We start from the raw sequence: 24,394 nt of genomic DNA, 5'->3' as shown, positions 1-24,394 counted from the left end.
AAATATAAGGCAACAAGCATACAAAAAATATTTTCACACATTTTAAGACTCATTCAGCCAGTGAGACGGACAACTAATTAGGAAGCAGTTTACTACTACTACCTACAGTGATAAACGACAGGCATGAAAATAGGACAAGTACATATTGCATGCCAAATACACTTGATGCATGCATGTGTTAAACTGCCTTCCTTTCACATTTAAATGGATCCACTTACACTCCTTCACTGCTTTAAATGATGAGGGCCAAAATGGACACATAACCTCCATAAGCACCGGCTGCAGCAATTCAGCTATTGCTGTTACCACAACTCTAATGGCTTCCACTCTACTCCATTATGGAATTGCCCCCAAATGCACATGTAAACGCCACTAATGTGGTCCCAACTTCCCCTTTCTCAGTCTGTCATTGTGGTGAGCCAGTAAGGGTTTTAGTAGACAGAGATAATTATGGTGAAGTTAATTTTATCTAATGTACAGCAAACTTTGCTGTAAATGTTGCAAAACACTTTTCAGAACAAACAGACTTTTGTTTACTCTGTACAGTTTTAGTCTATATATGCTCACCTTGTTACAAGCTAATTTCTGTGTTCCCCTGGTAGTTGTTTGCCCAGGCAGATTGGGTGGCATACCCTCACTGAAAAGCAATTTAACACTTAACTCACTCCATGTAGACCCCCATTACAGGTGAATCTAATCCTGGATTAAACAATATGCAAGCAGCGCTTTGTTTGCAAGGCTCAGGCTAAAAGTGATGCCTGATCCGGAAAAATTCAATTTCAAGGCCCCAGACAGTGTGTCTCTGAGTCTATGCTTCCATCGACATCATCCTTTTTACAGTTCCTTTGAAAAACTGGAATATTATTGACTTTCTGGGAGGTGGGCACTTTCACAGATAGAAAATCTGAATGCAATGTTGCTTACAGTGGTAAGTGAGAAATAAATAATAGCAACTTCTTAAAAATGTACAATTATGACATCTAATCACTTAACACAAAAAGGTTGGATCCAGAGGGGGTAGAGTTGGGAAGTTTTAACCAATAACCTACATCCTTTTATAACACAGATGTAGCACCTCAAAAAATTATGAAAGGAATAAAGCAAAGGCAAAACCTCCATATAAAAGGGAAAAAAAAACTTTTTCAAGCTGTAGACCTGTCTAATTATTACCTCAGATCTCCAAATTTCACAAAACCTATTTAATAACAGTGTGGATCATTTTTGACAATGTATTGCAGAAAATCCATTTGGATGTAGGGCAAAACCCGGTGCACTTGCCCTTATATATTAAAATGAAGAAACTATCAGTTTGATAGACCAAATATCAGCACACATTTGCAATATTCCTTTGTATATTCATTAATATAAAGAATTCAACCTAATAAATCAAAACAACCAACTTAAATAAAAAAAAAAAAACTTTAGTGTTTTGCCATCTATCTATTTAAGTAACAAGATATCTTGGAGAGCAGTGATTACTGTTCTTGATGTACTTGTAGTGTCTCCCTGTGCTCAGTATCAGGTCCTTATTTTATTATTTTCTACACTTATGATTTTTGTAATGTTTAAAAATATTGAAGTGCGTAATGTTTGCCAATGTTTTAAACAGTTTTGCTTAAAGGTGTTTTGTGATTTTTTTCAAAGACCCACCCTCTTCAACTTAAAAAATAAATGCACATGCACAACCCTGTACCCGCTCCCGAGAGGGAACACCTAAACAAGTCAATTTATCCTTGTGAACTCTCTTTTTAAAAGTTGCTGTTTGCATCTCTTATACAAGCTTACTTTCCGAAAGAAGATTTGCAATTTTTTCACTGTCAGACTCACCACTGGTAAGTGAAAATGCAGACGAGCACATAGGACCGTCTTACTGAAACATATCACCAGAATGATTGACAATTAGGATGTTCATCATAAATCTATAAGCTGGAGGAAAATGGCTTCTCATCAAAATATGCCAGCAGATAACAAAATATAACATAACTGCAGATACATTAGCTTTTAGAAAGTTATACCATGACAACAAGAATGGATCATTTGTTAATGGATTTTTAACTTTAAAGAGGAGCCATTAGTTTTATTATATAAGGGCTAACACTGAACCTTTTACAAATCATCTTATCATTGCCAATGTTACTAGATCCCTGTATCTCTTAAAGCCTATTTTCCTTGGGCTTCGTGAAGAAAGCACTTGTAATTCCACAGAACCAATGTGTCAGTGTCTATTTAATAGATTGTCATGACATGTTGTAAGGCATCTAAACAGTTTCCTTCCCTTCATACCTACTTTAACATTGTTCTTGTAAGTAAACTTGCACACACACACCCACACATGCACATCCAAAGACATTTGTAGTGCAGCTGCAGTGTCATTGGGCTTTTCAGCATCACTTGACACAGGGATCTTTCGTCAAGGCCTGCACAGGCCACAAGGGATGAAGTGGGTGCTGTCACACACATCTAAAAATCTTTGATCCCATCCATTGCTGTTTAAAATTTTATACAGGAGCATTAGCTTGTGGTAAGTTAGCATTTAAGGTCAACCACAGTCAAGGAACCATTAAAGACAGCCTGGGAGGGCAGAGAATTCACCCTTGGGTACTGAGAGCATTCCCAGTTTTTATTCCTCAGCATCAATTCAACTAAATAAGCTTTGTAGATTCCTTTTTCATTAGAGAACCACCAGTAGCTCCATAACCTGACTCTTGCCTTGTTGAAAGCTTCTCACAAGCTGCCAGTCTTTTTACATTTCAGATTTTGCCTGACTAACTAAAAAATGCATCATAGCTAGTTCCTGATTTATCTTACTGAAATAAAACCTAGTAAAAAGTAGTTACACTGTTTTATTTTTAGTATGTTAAATTTTCCACTGTCCAGCCTTTAGACTCCAACATTTCTTACTCTATTAAAAGGAACTTTTTCTAAATTATAAAAAAGGTGTATAAAGTGCTCTATAAACACTTTGTCATAAACATTGCATTATACTGGCTTCAGAAGAGTTATTTTGTATTTTTTTTTATAGTCTTAAACAATACTTTGGACCTTCAAATCCTAACTCCTGCCACTTTTTCAGCTAAGTCTACTCTTCTACCATATATATGTTGTTGTACTGTTTTTATATTAAGGCTTTAAACCCGGATAATCAGAATAAGATCATGTTTTTCAGTCTGCAATTGTTTCTTTCACCATCAAATGGCTACAAAAATGACATAAGCTTTGAGAAATCATTGAGTTAATGCATTTTATAACTTCATTTTGATTATGCTGAAACCTGCATTGAGATTTAGATTAACATGGTTGTATTTACTTTTCAAATATGGAAATAAATTGTATGTTTTTGACAAGATCTTAATCATCAAATTCTCTAAAGTTCTGATTTAAAACTGCTACCTTAGGTAAGCAGCGTTGTGTGATGCACTTGGTCATCACTTGAGTTTAGGATCCCTGTTATTCTTTAAGGGTTCATGAGTCAGATGTAATATTAACATTTCATAAAATGTTTTTATTTATTAATTTGGGTTGTTTTGCAAGTATAACTGAAATGTTTATTTTTGTAGTAACAGTTCACTAACCAAAACATGTCATTTTTGATGAATTACACATAGTAATGTGTTTTCAGGCCTTTATTTTGTTTGACTATGATTTTTCACAATCAGATATATAAGTCTAATGAAAAGTGTGTTTAATTCCTGCCTAAAGGTTGTTTTCAGAAGAGTCTTTTAATCTGACAAATGAGCTTCATTGAAACACATTAAAATTTACTGAATAAGACTAATTGAAAAGTTAAAGGAAAATCATTTGCATTCACCTCTCCTGGAATCAATACTATGTAAAAGTGTTAAACTTTTACATAGCCATTTAACCTTGCAAGGACACAAGCAGTGGGTTGCCATTTACTTTGTATGAACACCAACAATGCTACTATAATTTAAATATGTTCATACTTTGGGGATCAGAAAAAAACAAAACCAAAACCTTTACTAACAATCTAAGGGTACATTCACACACGTCTTGATACTAAAGTCAGAGTTTTTTTCTAAAATCTGACCTCTTTTTGCACAATTATTTAAACACCTCTAATAACCTTTTAAACCTTTTAAAGAGGATGTAGACAGATGTTACTCCCCACAGACTTTTACAAGACATTTTAAATGCAACATAACTGCAAACTATTGGATACGTATTTGATTAGTACCACATATAAGAAAAGCTAAGATGGGATAATTTGATAAAGATTAAAAGATCTAAATTAAACCATTCAGTTTGCAATGAAAAAGTTGTTTGGGAGTCACATATCCTGCAACCTCTCTGCCCATAAGCAATAAAAGCATGCTATACAAACCCTCAATATGAGGTGTTATGTTTGATGGTAAGGACTTGAGGCTGCTTGGTGGTGCGGTTTGTAGCACTGTTGCCTTGCAAGCAAGAAATTCTGTGTTCAATTCCTGGGCCAGGATCTTTCAGCATGCTCTCCCTGTGAATCTCCTAGTTCTCTCCTAGTACTCCCGCTTCCTCCCACAGTCCAGAAACTTGACTGTTAGGTTGATTGGCTTCTCTAAATTGTTCTTAGGCGTGAGTGTGTTTGTGCATGGTTGTATGTCTTTGCGACAGACTGGTGACCTGTCCAGGGTGTACTCCGCCATTCTCCCAAGCAGTAGACTGCTGGAATTATTCCAGAACACCTCTTCTGCTTTTATATTCAGTGGCAGTGTGCCACTGAACATCACTGCATTCGACACTTTGCATTGCACTTGGTGATATATGGCTTGGATGTAGCTGCTCAACCATATAAACCCATTCTATTAGGCTTTATGCACATTGTTCTTGAGTTAATCCGTCATTCATTGTGCCAAAGTTTACTTAATGGGAGATGACCAAGGAGGACACCATTCTTTAAAAAAAATTAAATAAAAAAGCCAGATTGGAATTTGCCAAACTACATATTGACAAGCCACAAAGCTACTGGAAGAATGTCCTATGGACATATGAAACAAAATTAAACTTTATGCCTGGTACTCGATAGTCATAAATAAAAAATTACGCTTATCAAAAAAGAACACTGCCTCTACTGTAAAACATGTAGGAGGCTCTGTTATGATCAGGGACTGCTTTGCCTCATCTAAGATAGGATGCCTAGATTCTCTGCAGTGTAATATAAAATCTCAAGACCAACAAAGGGATTCTAGAGAAAAATGTGCTTCCCAGTGTCAGAAAGTTTAGTCCCAGTCTCAGGTCATGGGTCTTGAAACAGGATAATGACCATAAACAGCTTAAACCAATGGAATGGCTAAGAGGAAAACACTGCACGATCCTGAACTGGCCTTCTATGAGCCCTGATCTAAATCCTATAGAGCATCTTTGGAAGGAGCTGAAACATGCCGTCTGGAAAAGGCACCCCTCTAACCTAAGAAAACTGGAGCCGTTTGCTCATGATGAGAGGGTCAAGATACCTGCTGAGAGGATTAGAAGTCTGACTGACTGTTATAGGAATTATATGATTGCAGTGTTGCTTCTAAAGGTTTGTCTTCAAAACATTAAGCTAAGGGTACCTTTGTTTTTGTCCAGGCCTTTTACACAAGTTCCTTTTTTTTTCAAAATCATTCCGATGACAGATGGTTGAAAAACAATGTCAGACTTTCATTTGTCCATTTATATAGACTTGGGTTTCATAGAATAGCGTATTCATTAAATGAGGAGTACCAACAGTTTTGTAAGTGTGTATGTGGTTTAATAAAGCTATCTCTCTAAATCTTTGCAGGAAATGTGTGTATTACAAAAAAAAAAAAAAAAAAAAGCCAAGAAAATTTAATAGGAAAGTTGTCAGAAAAGTACTTCAGGTTGAAAGAGCATAATAAAGAAGTTAAAGGCAGCTTTAGGGTTTCTCAAAGCACAGGGTTGCATCTTTTATTCCAATTCAATTACTGCCTAAAGCGTAGGCCGAGTTTTTACCTAAAGTGATATGAGTGCAACAGTAATGCTCAGATGTTTCTATCAAAACAATAAGAAACCAATTAGTCCTTGTTGAGCCCACACCACCACGATGTTACCATACAATGACAACAGAAAACAAAAAACAGAAAAAAGGCTCAGAGACAGATAAATAAGACACCTCAAGCTGGGGGAGGCTGGTACGATTCAGTGGGGAAAAGGTTAATTAATCTGGAAATGGAGTTTGACCGACTTTCAATTGATTTGAATGAACACGGTGATTAAACCTGAAACATAGAAAGACAGATTGGGATTCTCTGTTATTAACTCCTTTTATTTTTTTCATGATAAATGAAATAAGTGCAACAAGACACTTATGCCCTGAAATATTGTGTTTACAAATCACCGTTATAAATTAACAAAAGAACTCAAAATTAGCTATAAAAATTCTAAAACATTTAACTTTGGAAACACCCTTGTCCGTACTGCTAATTCTAAAACTAAATCAATGCATCCCATAATTTCATGTGAAATATAACCATCAGCTGAACTGCAGTGCTTTGGGACCACTACCATATCCAATTAAACTGAGGACTGGAACTTTAGTTACACAACTTGGTTGATTATGAACATCATGCTTTATACACAATCTAAACGCTACATTCTTTTGCTTATTCATCATATGCTAAACTCAGGGACATTCATGGGGATTGTTTTGCCAGATACAGGTTGTCCAAAATGGGCAGGTTTGGTCACCTCATCATGGCAACTTGTGTAGCTAAAACGAATCCCGCTGGAGCTTAGACCACAACTGAACGCAGCCTACAACTGCAGCCATTGGCTCCTTGTCTGTGGTGTATACTATCACTCATATAGGCAGTCTGTTGTAGGGATTTTGATTGGCTGCACCCTGAATGTGATAAACATTGTGACCATAAAGTTTTAAATATATTGAAGTACTTGAAATGTTGTTTAAAAGTCATATCACTTATATTCAATCAAATTGTATTGTCATATATACTAATTTTGAATTATTTTTCAGGCCTTAAATAAACTTCAGAATATTTCTTGCTTATTTTGTAAATTTAAAAGGCATGCAATGTTTATATGTTTATATTATCATAAAAATGACAAACACAAGATATTGACTTGTATTAGGGTTGTCACGATACTAAACCTTTCAACTCGATACCGATACTAAGGAAAATATTTGATACTCAATACCATTTTCGATACCACAAGAATAAAAACTCCAAATTTCAACATAAATATTTTGATTAATAATTAAAATACCATAAATAAATACAATAAACAATAAGAACAATATTTTGAGGTTGTATGCTGTGCACAGTATTAAGCAAGCTTGATAAAAAACTTACAAAATTAAAATTAAGTTTTCCTTACTTGGCTATGCTTTGCACATATAGCAATGACACTACCCAAACTGGTTAAGAAACAAAAATAATTTTCAGCAGCTGCACTTGTTACAAAAAAAAGTCTAGAACTGAAAAGTGCACAGAATTATTCAATCACACAGTGTTCAGAAAGTGCATTTTCCTCTATTCTGCACTTTAGATGAAGGACTGTTTAGGTGCCACTGGTGGTAGCACTGTATCGATACTTTTGAAAATGAGTATTGTATCCGGATACAACGTGTATCGATACTTTTGACAACCCTAACTGGTATATAACCAATCTGATTAAGGTCAAATCACAGAATCTTAGTCAGTATCGCATCCAGATATAGATTAGGCCGCTCCTAATCCATTTTTAAAGTCAGGTTAATGTTTGTTATGTACAGATCATTGTCCCGACACCTACCAAAAGTGTTCTTGACCTAAGGTCAAAAACAACTGTCAGGAGATGATTTCATGGTTCTATAAATTGCAGCTAATTGTTCATATTCTAAATGGGAAATCAGCCCCATACATTACATTATTGCCACCAGATTTTACTGTCAATATCATGTGTTTTATGCTATGGCATTCAAAACAAGATGTAAAGATTTTATTTTATTTTTTTTTAATAACATTTTTGTCTTATACGTGCACACAATATTCTCTTGTTCATCATCAAGATTGTCGGGGTTATTTTTGGCAATTGGGTAATAGGCTTTTGCAGTTGATCTGTTTAGTCAGTAGGGGTTTTTACTTCTGAACTCATTCATTTGTTCTAATGTTAACCATTCATTTTTACTAATGTGAACAAACTGCCGCAACTTTGGCCTGCAATTCTTTAGATGTTGTTTTGGTTTCTCTCTGATGGACTAAACGAGTCATCAAGGCACTGTTGGAATCATTTTGTTAACTGTTCTGGTGTAAGACTGTGGATAATGGTTCTCACTGCGGTTCTCTGAAGACCCTTGGAAATGGCTTTATAGCCATTTCTAGACGGATAGATGCCATAATATTTGCCTCTCATCTGTTGCTCAGTATGTTATGATTCAGAGCCTAATGCTTTTCTTTTTCTTCAAAATTTGTGGGTCTACTTTATGTTTTAAGGTAGAGCATTTTAAGTGATTTCTTTTTTTGAGACAGGTATGTCAGGTATCTGTGATGGTAACCCAGTGGGCAAAAGATGTCAATTAAACATCAATTTGACATCAAACACCGATATCAAATTGTTATCAAAATTTGGTCAAAAAACGTAAATCAAATTGACATCAGTCCTTTGACATCAATATGATGTATGTCAAATAATGATTTTATTTATGTCATTTTGACATTACTTCAATGTCAAGCTTTTGTAAAATTTCACTCAAATAATGATATTGATGTTATTTTGACATTGTTTTTATGTCAAACATTTGCAAATAAAAACATTTAAAAATATGCACAGACGGAAAGATTCTGCAACGTTTTGTATTGCAAACAGACTTGGCTTCATTTACTTAGATAAATGTGCGGTCTCACGGGACCTTCATTAGGATTTAAAAAAAAAAGTTCCTTTGAAAAGGAAATGGCCTAAACACACCCAATTGTGTTTGAAATACAAGACAGCTGTATTGCAGTTCTGCAGTGTTTCATGCATGGCCTTTAAAATAGCAATTCTGTAAAGTATATTGTCAATAGTTCTAATATTAATCATTTTTGGATCATCTAAACTAAGTTGATGTTCTACAATTGCTATTTTTCTACAAAAATTCCCCCATGGCATTCTCTCAAAGATCAAACATACAAGTATAACAAAACATTTTTATTCTAAAACATTCCAAAACATTGATTTCAACAGCTGTGTAGTTTAACAGGCAACTGACTACAAATATGTGAACTATAAATTGTACACAAACAACAGCAATGAACTAAAGTGAAATACTTTATAGATTTTGCAGTCATTAAACATTTTGAGCTGTCTTGCGACCACCACCACCTTTCCTGTCTGGCGCTGAACGCAAATAGGCCGCCATCCGGGAAACAATGTCAGCTTCACTGGCTCCAGGCTGTGATAGCTGAATGGAATCTGAAAAGATAAAAAAAAGCAAATTGTACAAGTTTTGAGTATAAGATCAACATGGAGGAGCGCCCCACCTAAGGAAGGACTTGTCAGTTCCTCTTGTGACTCTCATTTGTGTGTTGGTGTGGGAGAGGGTGCAAAGAAAACATAAATACACACATGCACAGAGATCTATGAACATATGACACTGCACACAGCCTCCACATAAATGTGAGGGGAGGGGTGTGTCCTGAATTGTTTCATTGAAGATTAAAATCTATCTCTATCTCTATATGCATATCCATTCGCATTAGCTGGCTAACTGCTAGCATGAAAGTTTTGAAAGATTAGTCAGTGTACACTAATAATGATAAAAATATAACTATAATGTACTTACCAACAAAAACCTTTTTTTAGCCGAGAAGAGCGCGTTTAAACCAAAAATTGCAGCAAAAGGTGGAGCTTCTGGCTGGAAGTGATTCTCAATAATGTAGGCTGGCAACCGTAAGTCCAACACTCACGTGACAACGATCGTCCAATCACACTTCACTTACGTTTAAACGTTTATTTTTCAAAGTATATAAACCGTGAGGAATTGGTCTTTGAAAATAATTGGTAATTCGTCATTTTCCGACAATTTGCAACCCGCGCTTGTCCGGGTTGCAAAAAAAAAAAAAAATTATAAAAAACAAAATAAAATAATTGGTAATTCAAAAATGTTTTTTGAAATATAATGCATTTCCCCACATTTGGTGGTCAAATGGTGCATGTATTTTCAGCATGAATAACACAACCAAGATTTTAGCTTCATGCTTGTTGCAAAGTCCCTTATCCCAAGATGCTTTGTGACATCAATATGACATCAATTCAATACCTTATTCCCAGACATCAAATCAACGTCAATTTGATTTTAAGTTTTTGTGCAGAGATATTGTTTTAAGTTCAAATATGTTTATTAGCAATATGAGGCAGTATTTGGATGCTAGATTGATTTATTGGTTGGACCTTTTTACAACTATAAGCTTCTGTAGAATAATTATCATGGAAGTCAAAATCTTGACCATTTTTTAACATCAAATTGATGTAACGGTGCCCACTGGGAAGGTCAAACTCCGCTTTTAAAAAACTGTAGTTGATCATGTTGAATTTGTTGATTGGGATTTTGTAACATGGGTATTTTTTCAAGGTCTATAAGACAGCAAAAACTTTTTCACAGCTCCATGTACCACATTTATATGTCCATTACAATATAGCTTCTATAATGATTATTTCATGAATAAACAACCATAACAGAGCCTATTAAACAATACCTTTTATGCTTGAAGGTCAGCTTGGATAAAGAATTTAGCATCAAAGTGACAATTACATACATAAACTGTTCATGCACGCCCGCATGTGTATCTGTCCCTTGACTCCTTTCACTCCAGTGCAATGGTGATTGGGTCTCTCCACTGGACTGAGTCCGCTCCTGCTCTACTATTCCACTCAGCACAGTGAGAAATCACCTAGTCAGTCTAGGACTATTACAGAGTAATTGGCCTTTTAAAGAGGGGCTCCACCATGTGAAACAGTATAACTGAGAATGATACTCTTGTTACTTCAGTCCCCCATTTTGTCCTCCATTTCTCTCTACCTCCAATTTCTCTCCTTTTTCAGGCTTCACCTCTTGTTCATCCTCCCCACCTCCTTTTCCTGGCCAGCTGCTCTCTGTGTGCCTTTGCCTCTCAGCATCATGTTCACATTCCACCTTATCTTCGGGTGACCTCTAAATGCTTCATGTTGTTTTAGCCGCATCTGTTTCAGCTTTTCAGCTCCTCTACTGGACAAACCAATGAAAAGATCCAACAGGATTTTTGGGCTTGTTGGAAATTTTGTGCTATTACTATCAGCCATTTTGGCACCTTTAAAGATAATGGTGACACACAAACATAGAGCAAACAGTATAGAGGGAAGGCATATATTGAGAAATAAATCCCTTGAAAAAGATTCTAAATAAATTCTATTTTGAAGATTATGTGCTGTGAAAATAAAGTGCATGGCAGAAGTTTGCAATTACTTACAGTAGGTTTTTTCCAGAGTATTTTGTAAAAAAATTTAAGAAATTGTGTGTATACAAATATTGAATGCTTTGTTCAGAAGTGATTTTGATCCATTATTACATATAAACTATTTGCAATCATTAAAGGTTCTGAGGGTCGTTTACATACTCTACTCTAGAAATTTTTATTTAGATTGAAGTTAAATGATTGTCTTGGCCAATTTAAAACCAACTGAGAGGCTGTGTTCATTGTTCAAGTTCATCATCAGATGTGTTTTTTTTTTAGTTTAGGTCTAGTGCCATTTATTCTTAGAGAATGGAGTGAGTCATATTGCCCATACAATCTTTTCCCAGTGTTTCTTTGATTTTCTTCAAATGTTCTGCAGCACACTTCTAACCAGGCTCAATAAGCCTTCTCTTCAGCATTGCAGTCTTGCTTAGTGCATTGCAAAGAAGCAATTGTGGGAAAAAAAAAAAAAAAACATAAAATTGGAAAAACCTGGATCTACAACCTCCAGGTATTTTGGGATAGCTCTTGAAACGGTATTCTAACTCATCTGTCATACATACTGTGAGAATCACTCGTTCATGGGGTTTTTTAACAGTGGAATATGCTGCATCTACTCTTTAATTACAGTCTTTATAGAACTCACTGGAACATTTAAAAGTTAAAACATAGTCTATATGTAACCAAAAGTGTTAAGAGTAGTAGTAGTAGCATTAGGCGCTAGCAACTGCATTCTTTATTAACTGCGTTTTTCATTAGCAAAGATATCTAGCTAATTAAATTTTTTTTAGCTAAATACATTTCACATAATATTAACTCCTGCAACAGGCTTGAAGACCTGTCCAGGGTGTACCCCATCTCTCGCCCGTAGACAGCAGGAGGCACCAGCACCCCATGCGACCCCGGCTGGGATAAAGCGCGACAAAAATTGGATGGATGGATGGATGGATGGATGGATGGATGGATGGATGGATGGATGGATGGATGGATGGATGGATGGATGGATGGATGGATGGATGGATGGATGGATGGATGGATGGATGGATGGATGGATGGATGGATGGATGGATGGATGGATGGATGGATGGATTTTAAATAAAAATCAGATGCTGGCAGCTATCTAGGTTGATACAAGGGTAGGACACATTGATTGTTGGTAACAACAATGTTGAAACATGTATGTACACAATTGTCAAATGTTTTGATCAGGGGTAATTTGTCGCTGGTTCCACATGGACATGTGTAATTTATATTTATGTATATAAATAATATGTATTTCCATTAAAAATGTCTCAAGACTGTGCCCTTTACACTGAGTCCACAAATTAAATTGTATGTCGACTATATTACAGATATTTCATATATTTTTTCCACTTTGTCTGTCCACTGATATTGCTGGCTGTTAATCTAACTGTACCGCATTTAATGTCATTTTTATTCTCTGATTCTAATTTTTTTTCAATGGACTTTTCAATTAGTCATTTCGAAATCAACTGTTTGTATTTTTGGGACTCCTGGGTGTTCAGGATGCATTGATTGCACAGACTGAGAGGAGAGACACAAAGCAAGGAAGTTAAAGGCTAAATGTTCCTCTAATTTGCTTTATCCACATTGGTTACAAGCAACCCTAATCTAATGAAGCCCCTCACATTGTCTTGCCCACCAGCAACACTGACTTACAACTGATTGCCTTACTTTATCAAAACATTGCTCTTCACTTCACAGGAATACTGAAAGGACAATCTTACAGTTTTTTTCTTGTTTTGTTTTTTCTGGAATAGTTCTTGACTCCTGTTTAATTTTATTCAGATACTTTTCCTTATTTTTACAAGAGGGTAAACAACTTAGCTAAATATCTCATTTTACTACACAAAGAACTAGTGTTAGAATTTTCTTACTAAAACTTAAGAGTGAATTATATAAATCAGCCACACCTTTGAATCGTCTAGATTTCCTTTTAGCATCTCAGATAAAAATAGAGTAGATAAAATACAAAAAAATGAATTAGTTTTCCCCGTTTACTTATTAATGCATAAAGTAAATGATTTCTGATTTTTTTGGTCAATACAGTCATCAGCTAACAACATGCACTTTTTTCAAAATCTGAACAATTTAAGGGACCTGGTGATTTTAGCATAAATTATCATAGTCTTGTAACTCTTCCTCTTCTGATGGATTAAAAACAGCCATCCCAAATAAAGACACTGTTTTCTATTTTACATGTAAGGGAAATAGAGTTAAAAGGTCAGATCCTAAAGAAAACAAGAACCAGCATTGACTAGCAAAAGTCTGATTAATTCAATTCATTTAAATTCTGTTCATTTTATACAGTGTTAATTCACAACACATGTCATCTCAAGGCACTTTACAAAGACAGAGGCATGAATCATAATTTTAAACAACATTACCCTAATTCAATGACAGAGTCTTTCAGTGTAACAGCTTATTTGTACTGATATGCATCCCTTTTAACATGGCCCTCAATAAGTGCAACATCTTTAGCTCATACTCCCATCACTGGTTTAATGAAAATGTGTTAGTGTTGCAAAAGGTTTGTTGTATCAGTTATTCTAATATTAAAGATTCAAATAATAATATTTCAAATGTTTGTATCAAAATATTCTGTAAATAAATTGGAGTCATTGTGCACAGGGTGTGGCCATATAAGGCATACGTTTACTGAAACAGTCCACATCAGGGTGCTGGCTTTGAACAATAAAAAAAGACAGGAAGGGACTCATGTTAAACATCAGCACATTAGCACACTAACAGGAAGGCAGAAGGTCTCTCATGAGACAATTTTGAGTGCGGTGTGTGCCATGGGGGGTGGCTGTGTGTGGGAAGTGGCAGGAAGAAAATTAGAACAATGGAGACAAAAAGCAAGACCATATTTTAAAAACCTTTTACTTCTTAATCTTTGTATTAGGATAATAGAATAATAAATCAGAGCTCTTGGAAGGTAGAAAAGGGAGCACATAGTTGTAGAGAATTTACACTGGTGGGAGGGAAGAAACTGCTAATCAAATTGTACAAACTTACCAACTGAAGCTGTATAGAGCAAGGTACAGACCTGAGTTTAAAATAAACCTGTCAGCAGAAGTGCCAGGTAAGTTAGACTAGAGCAGATTCAGTTATACTCTAGAGGTATCGTGGGCATGGACAGTTTCTTAAAGGACACCCAAAGTCTGACATTTTGGTTCCTTGTGAAATACAAAAATTATCGGTAGAATTTGCTGGAGAGCAGATTATAAAGAAAGTGTACGTGAATTGGACTGCACCATGATGCATTTACTGTACCATGCAGCAAGAGGATCCTAGGCTAAAATCTCAGCTCCAAGGTCCTTCTGCATGGAGGTTGCATTTCTGCCCATGCAGGTTAACTGGACAATCTAAATCTTCCTCAGATAAAAGTGCGTTTGTTCTATATGTCTGTGTTGCCCCGTAATGTACTGGCATTCTGTGAAGAATGTTATGTGCATCTCACCCAATGACTATTCAAGATGAAATATAGCCTGCCATGTAAAGCAAGAGGGTTAGCTAAATGCATATATATTGTGAGAGAAAGGCATATATGTTGTAAAATCAAGTGACTACCTTATAGTTGTGTTACTTATGTGAAAGACATCATGGTTTTTATTTGTGCCTTATGCTGAAATCCAGTGATAATCACAACAATTGTCTTGAGAGAACAATATTTCCATTTACTCAAAGAAAACTGTAATTTATTTGTGCACATTCACACACAAGCACCTGCTCTTTGTTAAAGAAGACCACACACTGACGTGTATAACAAAAACTGCTTCTAGATTCAGAAAAGGTCAAAGCATGAATACTGAACCCATTGGTTATATTAAATCCATCCTTGAATGCATTTCCCACTTCTCCATTAAGGCATTTAATTATTTAAAATTGTTAAATTACACAAAAACAGGATACCAATTTTGTCATGCAATAAAAGGTTTAAGAATGTAGATACTGCAAGCCTAAAGATGCCTTCTTACCGAAAAACTTTGGAGCATCAAAAAGGGCAACCAGAGCCTCAACTTCTACACCTCTACAGACACCTCTGACATGCATCTGGAGGCCCTATCCTTTCGTTGTCCTTTGTCGATCTCTTGTGATTGAGAGATAGTGGCATAAGTTAATTTGCTTTAAAGAGTCTTAATAAAGTATAGTAGTTTTAATATGTTTTTAAGAAATAAAGTACACCTCAAAAAGCGATCTGTGCACATGAGTCATCAGGATTGCGGCCCTGTTTTTAAATATTGTGATATTGCTCTGAGCAGCAGACGCCACATACCAGTGGGTGACAGCACCCTCAGCTGCTATTAGTAGTAGCTGAAATTGAATATACATTTTTTTTTCCCATTGTGCATGAAAAATACATCCTACTGGCTTTGTATGTAATCCCAGTGAAGTGTAATCCTTAAAAAAAAAAAAAAAAAAAAAAATATATATATATATATATATATATATATATATATATATATATATATATATATATATATATATACACATAAATATTTGATAGCTTTATGCTGACGGTTCCGCAGGAGGCTATATCACGACCTGAATACAGCATCTGTCTCATAGACAGCTTCTAGATCAATTTGATGCGCTATGTTGAACCGCAAAAGTTCAGATTTCCAAACTCCACGTCTGCAGCCCTTGATGCTTTAATGTCCAAAACTTTAGGGGCTTAAAACGCTTTGGGGAACATCAGAGTTTGATGCATGTCCCTCAGAGTTTGCACGTATACCAGATGCCCCCAGATGCTCAAAACTCATTCGGTGGGAGCTATAGCCCTACATTTGCTGTGGAATGCTTTTGTCAGTCTTAATCTTCTTAAAGCTGGTTATACTTGTCAGTAAAGATTATGGAAACTATGCATTGTATCATTTAATATATGGCATGTCAATTTTTTGGTTGAAAAAGATGTGGCAAAGTCAAAATGGATTGTTTCTCATCTAGATAGAGTACCATAGACTTTGACATTTCTTGGGAAAGCTTTTACAATAGGGTAACAAGTAGCAACCCCCCCCTCCAGACTTAACCAAGGTGAAATATTGCCATAAAAATTGTGAAGGTCAAGAGCTTTCTGAAAGGCAGACAACCCAGCCTAAGCCCCCAAGAAACCAACCTACATGAAAAAAAAAAAAAAAACTCTTCAATGTATTAATCTGGATATCTATCCTGTCACAAAGTAGACAGCAAGGCATTGGATGGGGCAAATTTACCACTTAGCAAAACACAATCATGCTCCTGGCCAGACAGAATGACATAGGAGGAACGCAAGGAGAGAGCAAGCAAATTTAGGCCTTGCTCTCTGAGCTAGAAAGAGAGAGAGAGGAAAGACAGAGCAGGAGAGCAGTAATACGTTTTCATCTGAAATATTAAAGCCTCTGCATTAATCTGTCTTCACTCTCCCTGGGGTGCTGGTGAAGGCTTTCTCTGCCCTAAAGTGCCCCTGAAAAAGGACAGAGTCTGACTGCTACACCTCCCGTTTACCGTCCAGCTACAACTATCTCTACAGAGTGGACTGAAGGTTTCTAAAATGGCTGCATTGAGCTGCAAGCAAAGAGTAGACAAGACAAGAGAATGTGAATGCTGAAACAATAGACGGAGGCTGATTGGCTGATCGTTTGCAGGTGTGAGAGGAGACAGCAGAAGGGGATTGAGGAGGGAGAGAGAATGGCAAAGGAAGATAAACAGGAAAACTAGGAAAATGAATCTAAATTTAACAGACTAGGGACCAGGAATGTATAAACTATAACTATGAATATATATAAACTTATTAAAAATAGAAATTAACGAAGCACAAAACAACAACAAACTCAGAAAATAACCCAACCATTTTAGATATGGACATGACATACCAATCTAGGCTTATCAAAAATGTTGATGCTTGGAAAAGTATTGATACTAAACACTATAACCACATACAAAGCTGATCATTTAGTAGGGCACACAAGTTTTAATTGGTTCTAAACATATCTGCAGTTTTAATTGGTTCTATCTTTCTGCATCAAGTTTGGCAATGCTGAATCCTCTGTTTCTTTATCCTATGGGGTTCCACAAGGCTCAATTTTAGGGCCCCTGCTCTAAAGCAGGGAGATGGTTTTTCAGTGAAGTCTTTATTAAACTGTTTAGACGGCATTAAAGTGTGTTTGGCCCTTAACTTTTAAAATTTCAACGAGAAGAAAACTGAAGTTATAGTTTTGGGCCTAATTGCCTTTTTGACTTCACTACTATAGACCTAGGACCCCTGACACAATATTTAAAATCAACCAACATAAATGTGGGTTTTAAAGTGGACAGTGATTTTTAAATTGGGAAAGCAAATTAGCAGTTGTCAGATCTTGCCTTTATCAGTTAAGACAATTGGTTAAACTAAAACCTTTTCTTTCAATGCAACTCTTTGAAAGAGTTATCCATGCTTTTATTTAATCTTAATCGGATTACTGTAACGGACTCTATCCGCCAGTCTTTGCTGCCTGGCCTGCAGCTCGTGCAAAACGCAGCTGCTCGTCTTTTAACTTTTACCTCTCCAAAATATGATCATTTCACTTCTGTGCTGGCCTCACTCTACTGTCTGTGCATTTTTGAGTTGATTTTAAAATTCCTATCTTTGCTTTTAAGTACTTTAATGACCTTGTCCCATCTTTTCACTCTGAGCCTCTTCAACCCTACTTGCCTCCTCAGTCCCTCATGTCAGCAGAACAGCAGCTCCTGCAGGTACCGAGGTTTAAGAAGAAGCTCTGAGGGGTGACAGTCCTCTCCATCACTGCTCCTCTTTTATGGAATGGCCTCATGTTGCACATTAGGGAGGCTCCATCATTGCCAAATTTTAAAACACGGCTCAAGACTTTGCTGGCTTTTAACACTGACAGGACTCAGTTGACATGACCTCGTTTATGTAGTTCAAACAAATTCTTATTATTGCCTTCTTTTTTATATCTTTATGCTGTATTTCATTCTTTTATTGCGCTTTATTATTATTATCATCTTTTATTATTATTTTACTATCATTTTTAGCTGTGTTCAGCACTTTTTTCAGCTGTTAGCTGTTTTAAAGCGCTCTTCAAAATTTTTGATGATGATGATTATTTACAGATTAGCTATTGATCTGAACAATATTTGCACATTAAGATAATAATACCTCAGACAAAGTTAAATATCTACTCATCCTCAAAACCTAAATTAAAATCTAAAATAAGATAACCATGATCCTTCTGTAAATACTTAATGGTCAGTTCAGATATTTTTTTTTACTTTTTTTTTATGCTAATGAATAATTTATGTCATCACTTTCTGCTCTAGTTAACTAAATAAGTTTCTTGACCGAAGCATCAAAACTGCAACAGGCTAATTTTAATCATAAATGGACTAAGAGCCATCAGTCACTTGGTCAGGCTGACATTCTTCATTACCAACCTAAAAAAAAAACTGTGCCAGATAAGGACACTTTCAGCTTGATATTTTGGCCCCATCAAAGCCTTGAAACTTTAAACACCTACTCTGAATGTTCTGCTGGCAGCTCAAAAAGGTTGTGGCACTCATCTAGCCTTTATCTAGGCCATCAGATCCACAGCTGGACCCATCTGGCTCTGCTCTCTCCTCATTTTTGTCTCCCTGCACATATACACATGCAGATGTGGGGACACATGAAATCCATCCTGTATACACATATGCCAGCTGTTGTGGATTACGAAAGAACAAGTGCAGTATTTTCTGACGTATGTCCAGCGATGGCCTTGCTCTGGTTATGAACAAGTGCAAAAACCCAGAGTTGTTTATCAGATCATAAAGACATGCAGTGTACGTTCTTTAGATGTTCACTTGTAACCATTCAAATAAATTGTAATAAGACATGATGTCCCCAAAACCAGAATTTAAGAGGATTAATGCATTACCCATTAATGCTACCAGTGTTCTGAGGATAAGAAAGTCTCCCTGTCCTTAACTTCATTTTTCTTAACTTCCCTCTATGCATTGATCTTTCCCAAAGACTCTCCATTCTCCCCCCTGCCCAATCTTTATTTAATCTTCTTTACTCGCCCTGTTCCTGCAGACTCAGAGTTTCACAAGAAGAGCCTATTTCCATAAGCCCCCTTGCACCTTCATTTGACAAATTTACATTCCAAAAAATGAAAAGTAAATTGACTCTTTTTGTAAAACACACAATTTAACAGTAAAACATTTAAAACAGTCACTTGGGTAACCATCTGAGGCTTCAAAGCTTAAGTTATTGTAAAGAAGAGAAGGTGAAACTGTTGGATTGAAGCAAACCTAGCAGAATGCTATCCCACAACTGCAATAAAATATTCCGTCATATCCCTGAAGCATACCGACTCCAGCTGGGATCAAAGAGAAGGCTTTAAGACTGAGAGAGGAATGCATATTAGTGCATTCAACTACCGTGTCTCACATGCATTGAGCCCTTCATTTGAATCCATTAATACTCATCGTGGAAAAATACAAAACAGAGGCTGTTTTTTTCTGCTTGCATGCTAAGCCTAGATTCAAAACAGGAGCGGACGCAGTGGAGGACTAAACTTTTTTTTACTTGAATGCTAATGCTTTCTTGAATCTTTCATATTAATTTGTTGTTGTTGTGGTGGTGGTTTGTTTCCTGCCAGGAATACCACAGCGAAATTGTTAAAAGTCTTTACTCCGTCATGATGCAAGGTTGAAACGGCACAAATACTGGCCTCTGGAATCAAGGTATTCCAATATCTAAAATGGTATAAATAAATAAAAAACACTGCATTCTGTTCACACTGTCTCTACGTTTTTTTTTCTTTTTAACAAGATCCCATTTTTTTCCCTGTTATGTCGATGAAGCCATTCCTTCATCTGTTGTATACTGCCACTATGCCTTCTAAAAGAAGACTTCAACACTTTCTACTTGCATAAAGGAAAACATTAAATTGATTTGAGATTTTACATATTTTAATGCATCTCAACTAGGGGTGTGCAAAATAATCGTCATGACGATGCATCGCGATTCTAATTTTTGTGCTCTACTGCATCGATTCTTGATGCCAAGTATCAATTCCTAATTAACAAAAAGGAATAAATAAAATACATGATTGGTTGGCACACATCAGCCAAAAACAAGTGGAATACAACTTTCAGTCCAATAGATGTCGCTGCGAATACTGCGACAAGTCATTCAAAAACAAAACATGGAGGAGACTGGGAAAATTTGCCCAGCTCCATCACATTCCAAGTCAGATGTTTGGATGCATTTTGGCTTTAAAAACAAAGAAGGTAAAAACGAAATTGATTTGATGCACGTCATTTGCAAAAGGGGAAATGTTTCCATTTCATTGGTTTAAAGGACCACTGAGGCCATGTAAACGGCACTGTTATTTCAAGTTTTATAAATCCTAAGATCTTTTTGTCAGTGTGTCCACTCCAGCAATAGTAATATTTGTGTCCAGTATCTGTTTTCATGGCAATACCTTCAAAAGTCATTTCAATAAATACAGCTATGTATGAATTCAGTTGCGTTCAGTTACATCAATTGAAGACACTATCCAGATCACACCCAGCCAGTCAGCCACTGGTAATAGCTGTATTTTTTCTTACAGTGTTCATTGAAAATATCACGATGAATCGCAATATTTCAAGTATCGCGATGCATCGTGAATAAATCGCGTCGTGGCATGTGAATCGTGATTTGGATCGAATCGTGACTTCTTTGGCAATACCCACCCCTAATCTCAACCCTATGCTCTTTTAAAGAAGCACTTTTAAAAAACTGCAGATGGATGCAACTAAACTTAAATAATAAAAAGTAAAGAAAAGTAGATTGTTTGCCCACAATGATAGATTTTAGAAATATTTCAGATACAGTATGTTGTAGATAATAAAGAAATGCAAGTTTTCAGAAAAATAAGAACGTTTTCACAAAGCTAACATAATAGGATTGACCAATGGAAAAATTAAAGACCACTGATTAGCATGTCCTGTGATGTGAACTTAGCTTCAGTTCAGGAGTATAAGACAAATAGCCAAACTGTTTTAGTCCATGTCCTGAAGGGGATTTTGTCTGAAGCTACAGCCAAGCTCAATCTCCCCAAAAAAAAAACATCCAAGTCTACTTCTCTACCACAAGCTCACTCTTTTCTTCAACTCAACTTTTTACAGCACTCAATCTTAAGTAATGGCATTTTCTTTCTTGTGAAGAATGGTGATTTTCCTCCCCAATATTTTGGAAGACTTGACATGACATCTCTACAGTGAAATAATTATTTTATCAATCCATCCATTATCTGACACGCTTGTCCCAGGTGGGGTCGCGAGGGGTGCTGGTGCCCATCTCCAGCTGTCTACGGGTAAGAGGTGGGGTACACCCTGGACAGGTCGCCAGTCAATCGCAGGGCAACACAGACAAACAACCATTCACACACACACTAGCACCTAAGGAGAATTTAGAAAAGTGTTTTTGGACTGTGGAAGTAGGTCGGAGTACCTGGAGAGAACCCACACATTCTCAGGGAGAAAGACCCCAAGCCGGAAATCAAACCCTGAACCTTCTTGCTGAAAGGCAGCAGTGCTACCCACTGCGTCAGTGAGCAGCCCAAGAATTATTTCATATACAATTTATTTTTTCTTTTCTGAGAAATTGAGTGTTGGGTTTTCATTATCTGTAAGTAATTAAGTAATTGAAATACATGACTCAGTGTGTTGTAAAGATTTGTAGCGCTGAAATTAACAATTATTTTGCAAATCAATTAATCAGCGATTATTTTTTCAACGAATCAGTTAATCGGATAACAAAAGGTTTCTTGAAGACGACTTTTTTCAAATTTAAACAAGAGAAAATAAAGCTTTTCCATTTGAGGAGTTCTGGATAGAGCATATTAATAGATGAAAAAGTTCTTTATCTTAAGTGCAAAAAAAAAAAAAAAACACTTCTTTTTAAAAATTATGGTATAATTGATGCTAAGGTGTGTTGCTCTGTCAGCTAAAGGCACATTTTAAAGTCTCTAGACTCCAGTTAACAATTAAAAGATTATTAAATTAGTTGACAGTTATTTCAAGAATCACTTAATCATGATTAATCCAATTACTTGTCTCAGCCCTAAATATATGAATAAAATAATTTCAAATGACATAACACAGTTGTAGTTAAAACTGAAGCACAAAAGCATATACAAAACATTAACCAAAATCCCACATCTTAGTCTGGCTTTATTTTTTTTAGGCATCCTTAGACAGTTGTTTTATAGGCCGCAGCACCATTGTTTTGGATGTCCTATCAATGATTCAATGCAGCACATCAAATAGAAAGGGAGAGACAGACAGAAAGATGTCTCTGCCTGGATGTTCGGATGGGGAACTTTCGATATATAATTCAAGGGTTGTCTGATGGGTCGGGTGTGAATGTGATGGATGTTCTTTCAGGCTGCTCAAGATTCAGTGTTCTGAAGCCTCGGCTCTCTCTTAGGTCACTTTAAAGATGAACTTACACTGCAAAATGCCCTTTTATGATCTTTTGATCTTATAATGTAAGGATGATGTGCTGCAGCAGAGATGCATTGTATCAGTAACCCCCTCCTACGTTGGTGGGTTACACTCATACACACAAACAAAGAGAGCTCCTATACTGAATTTAGCAGCACAGCAGGTTGCCTGCAACAAATCTCACTCACCCTGGTTAAAGTCATAAAAACACCCAATCTAAGAACAAAATAATATTTATCACTGGCAACTATGGAGCCTATAAATGTGTTTACTCTTCATTGATTTTATTGGCATCTGCAATACATAATAAATGTACTCCTGCAGCCAGATTTTGTTGTGTTACATCAAGCGGAAAAGACATAGAGACACAGCTGAAATAAAAATCATGACACTTCTGTCCTACACTCCTACACTTTTTTTCATGATTTAAACAAAAAGAACAAAGCCTTACATCTAATCCGTACTTGTTTATATTAGTCGGTCAGCTTAGACAAGAGATCTATAAGACAAAACCATGTAGCGCAACATAATAAAGGAATATGGAACACACTCTGAAGTGATTGCTAAGCAAGGGCTTTTGTCTTGTTATCTTTGGGAGAGAGTTGACATTATCCCCATGGATAAGGTTTTACCATGCATGGATTACAGCACGGGAAAGGCAGTGTATACACCCCCAAGGAAAAATAACACGACAGGACCTTAGTCAATCCCTGCACCTCCCCTCTACCTCTTTGTCTTGCTATTCATCAGCACTATGATCAGCACACCTGGGGCTCCTGACTCAGTGTTTGAAAATAATGGCATCTGCTAGAGCCTCACAAGGGGCATTAGGCCATCTTTCACTGTACACTGAACATTCAGGTAGATATAACACCAAAACAATATGTTACAAAGTCTATAAAGGAGGGATAAATTCCCTTATAGATGTTGTTTATGCAGTCATACTTTGTACTCAGAGACATCTAATATAAAAAGATACAACAGAGATAAATAATTGGGCCTTTTTTAAAAGAGTTATAAAAAAGTTGCCTTTTTTTTTAATGGATATGTAGAAAAAATATTAAATTCATTCCTCCCAGCCAGCACTACCATCTAATGGAGTGTGTCTGTATGTTAGATACATTTTTTATCTCAGCCTGCCAAGATTTGTATGTAATTTATTTAACGAGTCTATAAATCTTGTGTCTCCTGTTTCAGGTCTAGGTCAAATTCTGTTGTGTAAAGGGCAGAGTCCACGTCGAGTCTCAACTTTCGAAAAGAAATGTAAAAAATTTAAAGAAAGGATGAGAAATGCCTTCATTTCCTGCAGTGGAGAAAATTGGATGGGACAGTTGCAAAACTAAAAGGGAAACATAAAGCTTAGATAAGACTAAATAAAATGAAAAAAAAAAAGTTGAGCTGTCCTAGACTGTGAGTAAAGACCTCTCAACTGCACCTCTCAGTAACGAAAAAATGGGGCAGTCATTATGTTGAAACAGCACATTACGGTAAGAATTTTGGAAATTAAGAAAATA

The 24,394-nt window shown here is 36.2% G+C and overlaps 1 protein-coding gene and 1 long non-coding RNA gene across 2 annotated transcripts in view; both read right to left on the bottom strand.

Annotated features, from left to right (window-relative positions):
- nrg3b (neuregulin 3b) overlaps positions 1–24,394 on the bottom strand; it is a 304,145-nt gene that overhangs the window by 260,899 nt on the left and 18,852 nt on the right. The window lies entirely within an intron of this gene.
- Positions 9,109–9,830, bottom strand: LOC119780508. Its single transcript, XR_005280403.1, has 2 exons — positions 9,758–9,830; positions 9,109–9,387 (listed from the first exon to the last, which is right to left on the bottom strand). It is a non-coding gene; the product is annotated as an uncharacterized LOC119780508 (long non-coding RNA).

The sequence above is a fragment of the Cyprinodon tularosa genome, unplaced genomic scaffold, assembly GCF_016077235.1.
Source record: "Cyprinodon tularosa strain WSP-4 unplaced genomic scaffold, ASM1607723v1 ctg161, whole genome shotgun sequence".
Taxonomy (NCBI): Eukaryota; Metazoa; Chordata; class Actinopteri; order Cyprinodontiformes; family Cyprinodontidae; genus Cyprinodon; species Cyprinodon tularosa.
This window is presented reverse-complemented; position numbering and strand designations above follow the sequence as displayed.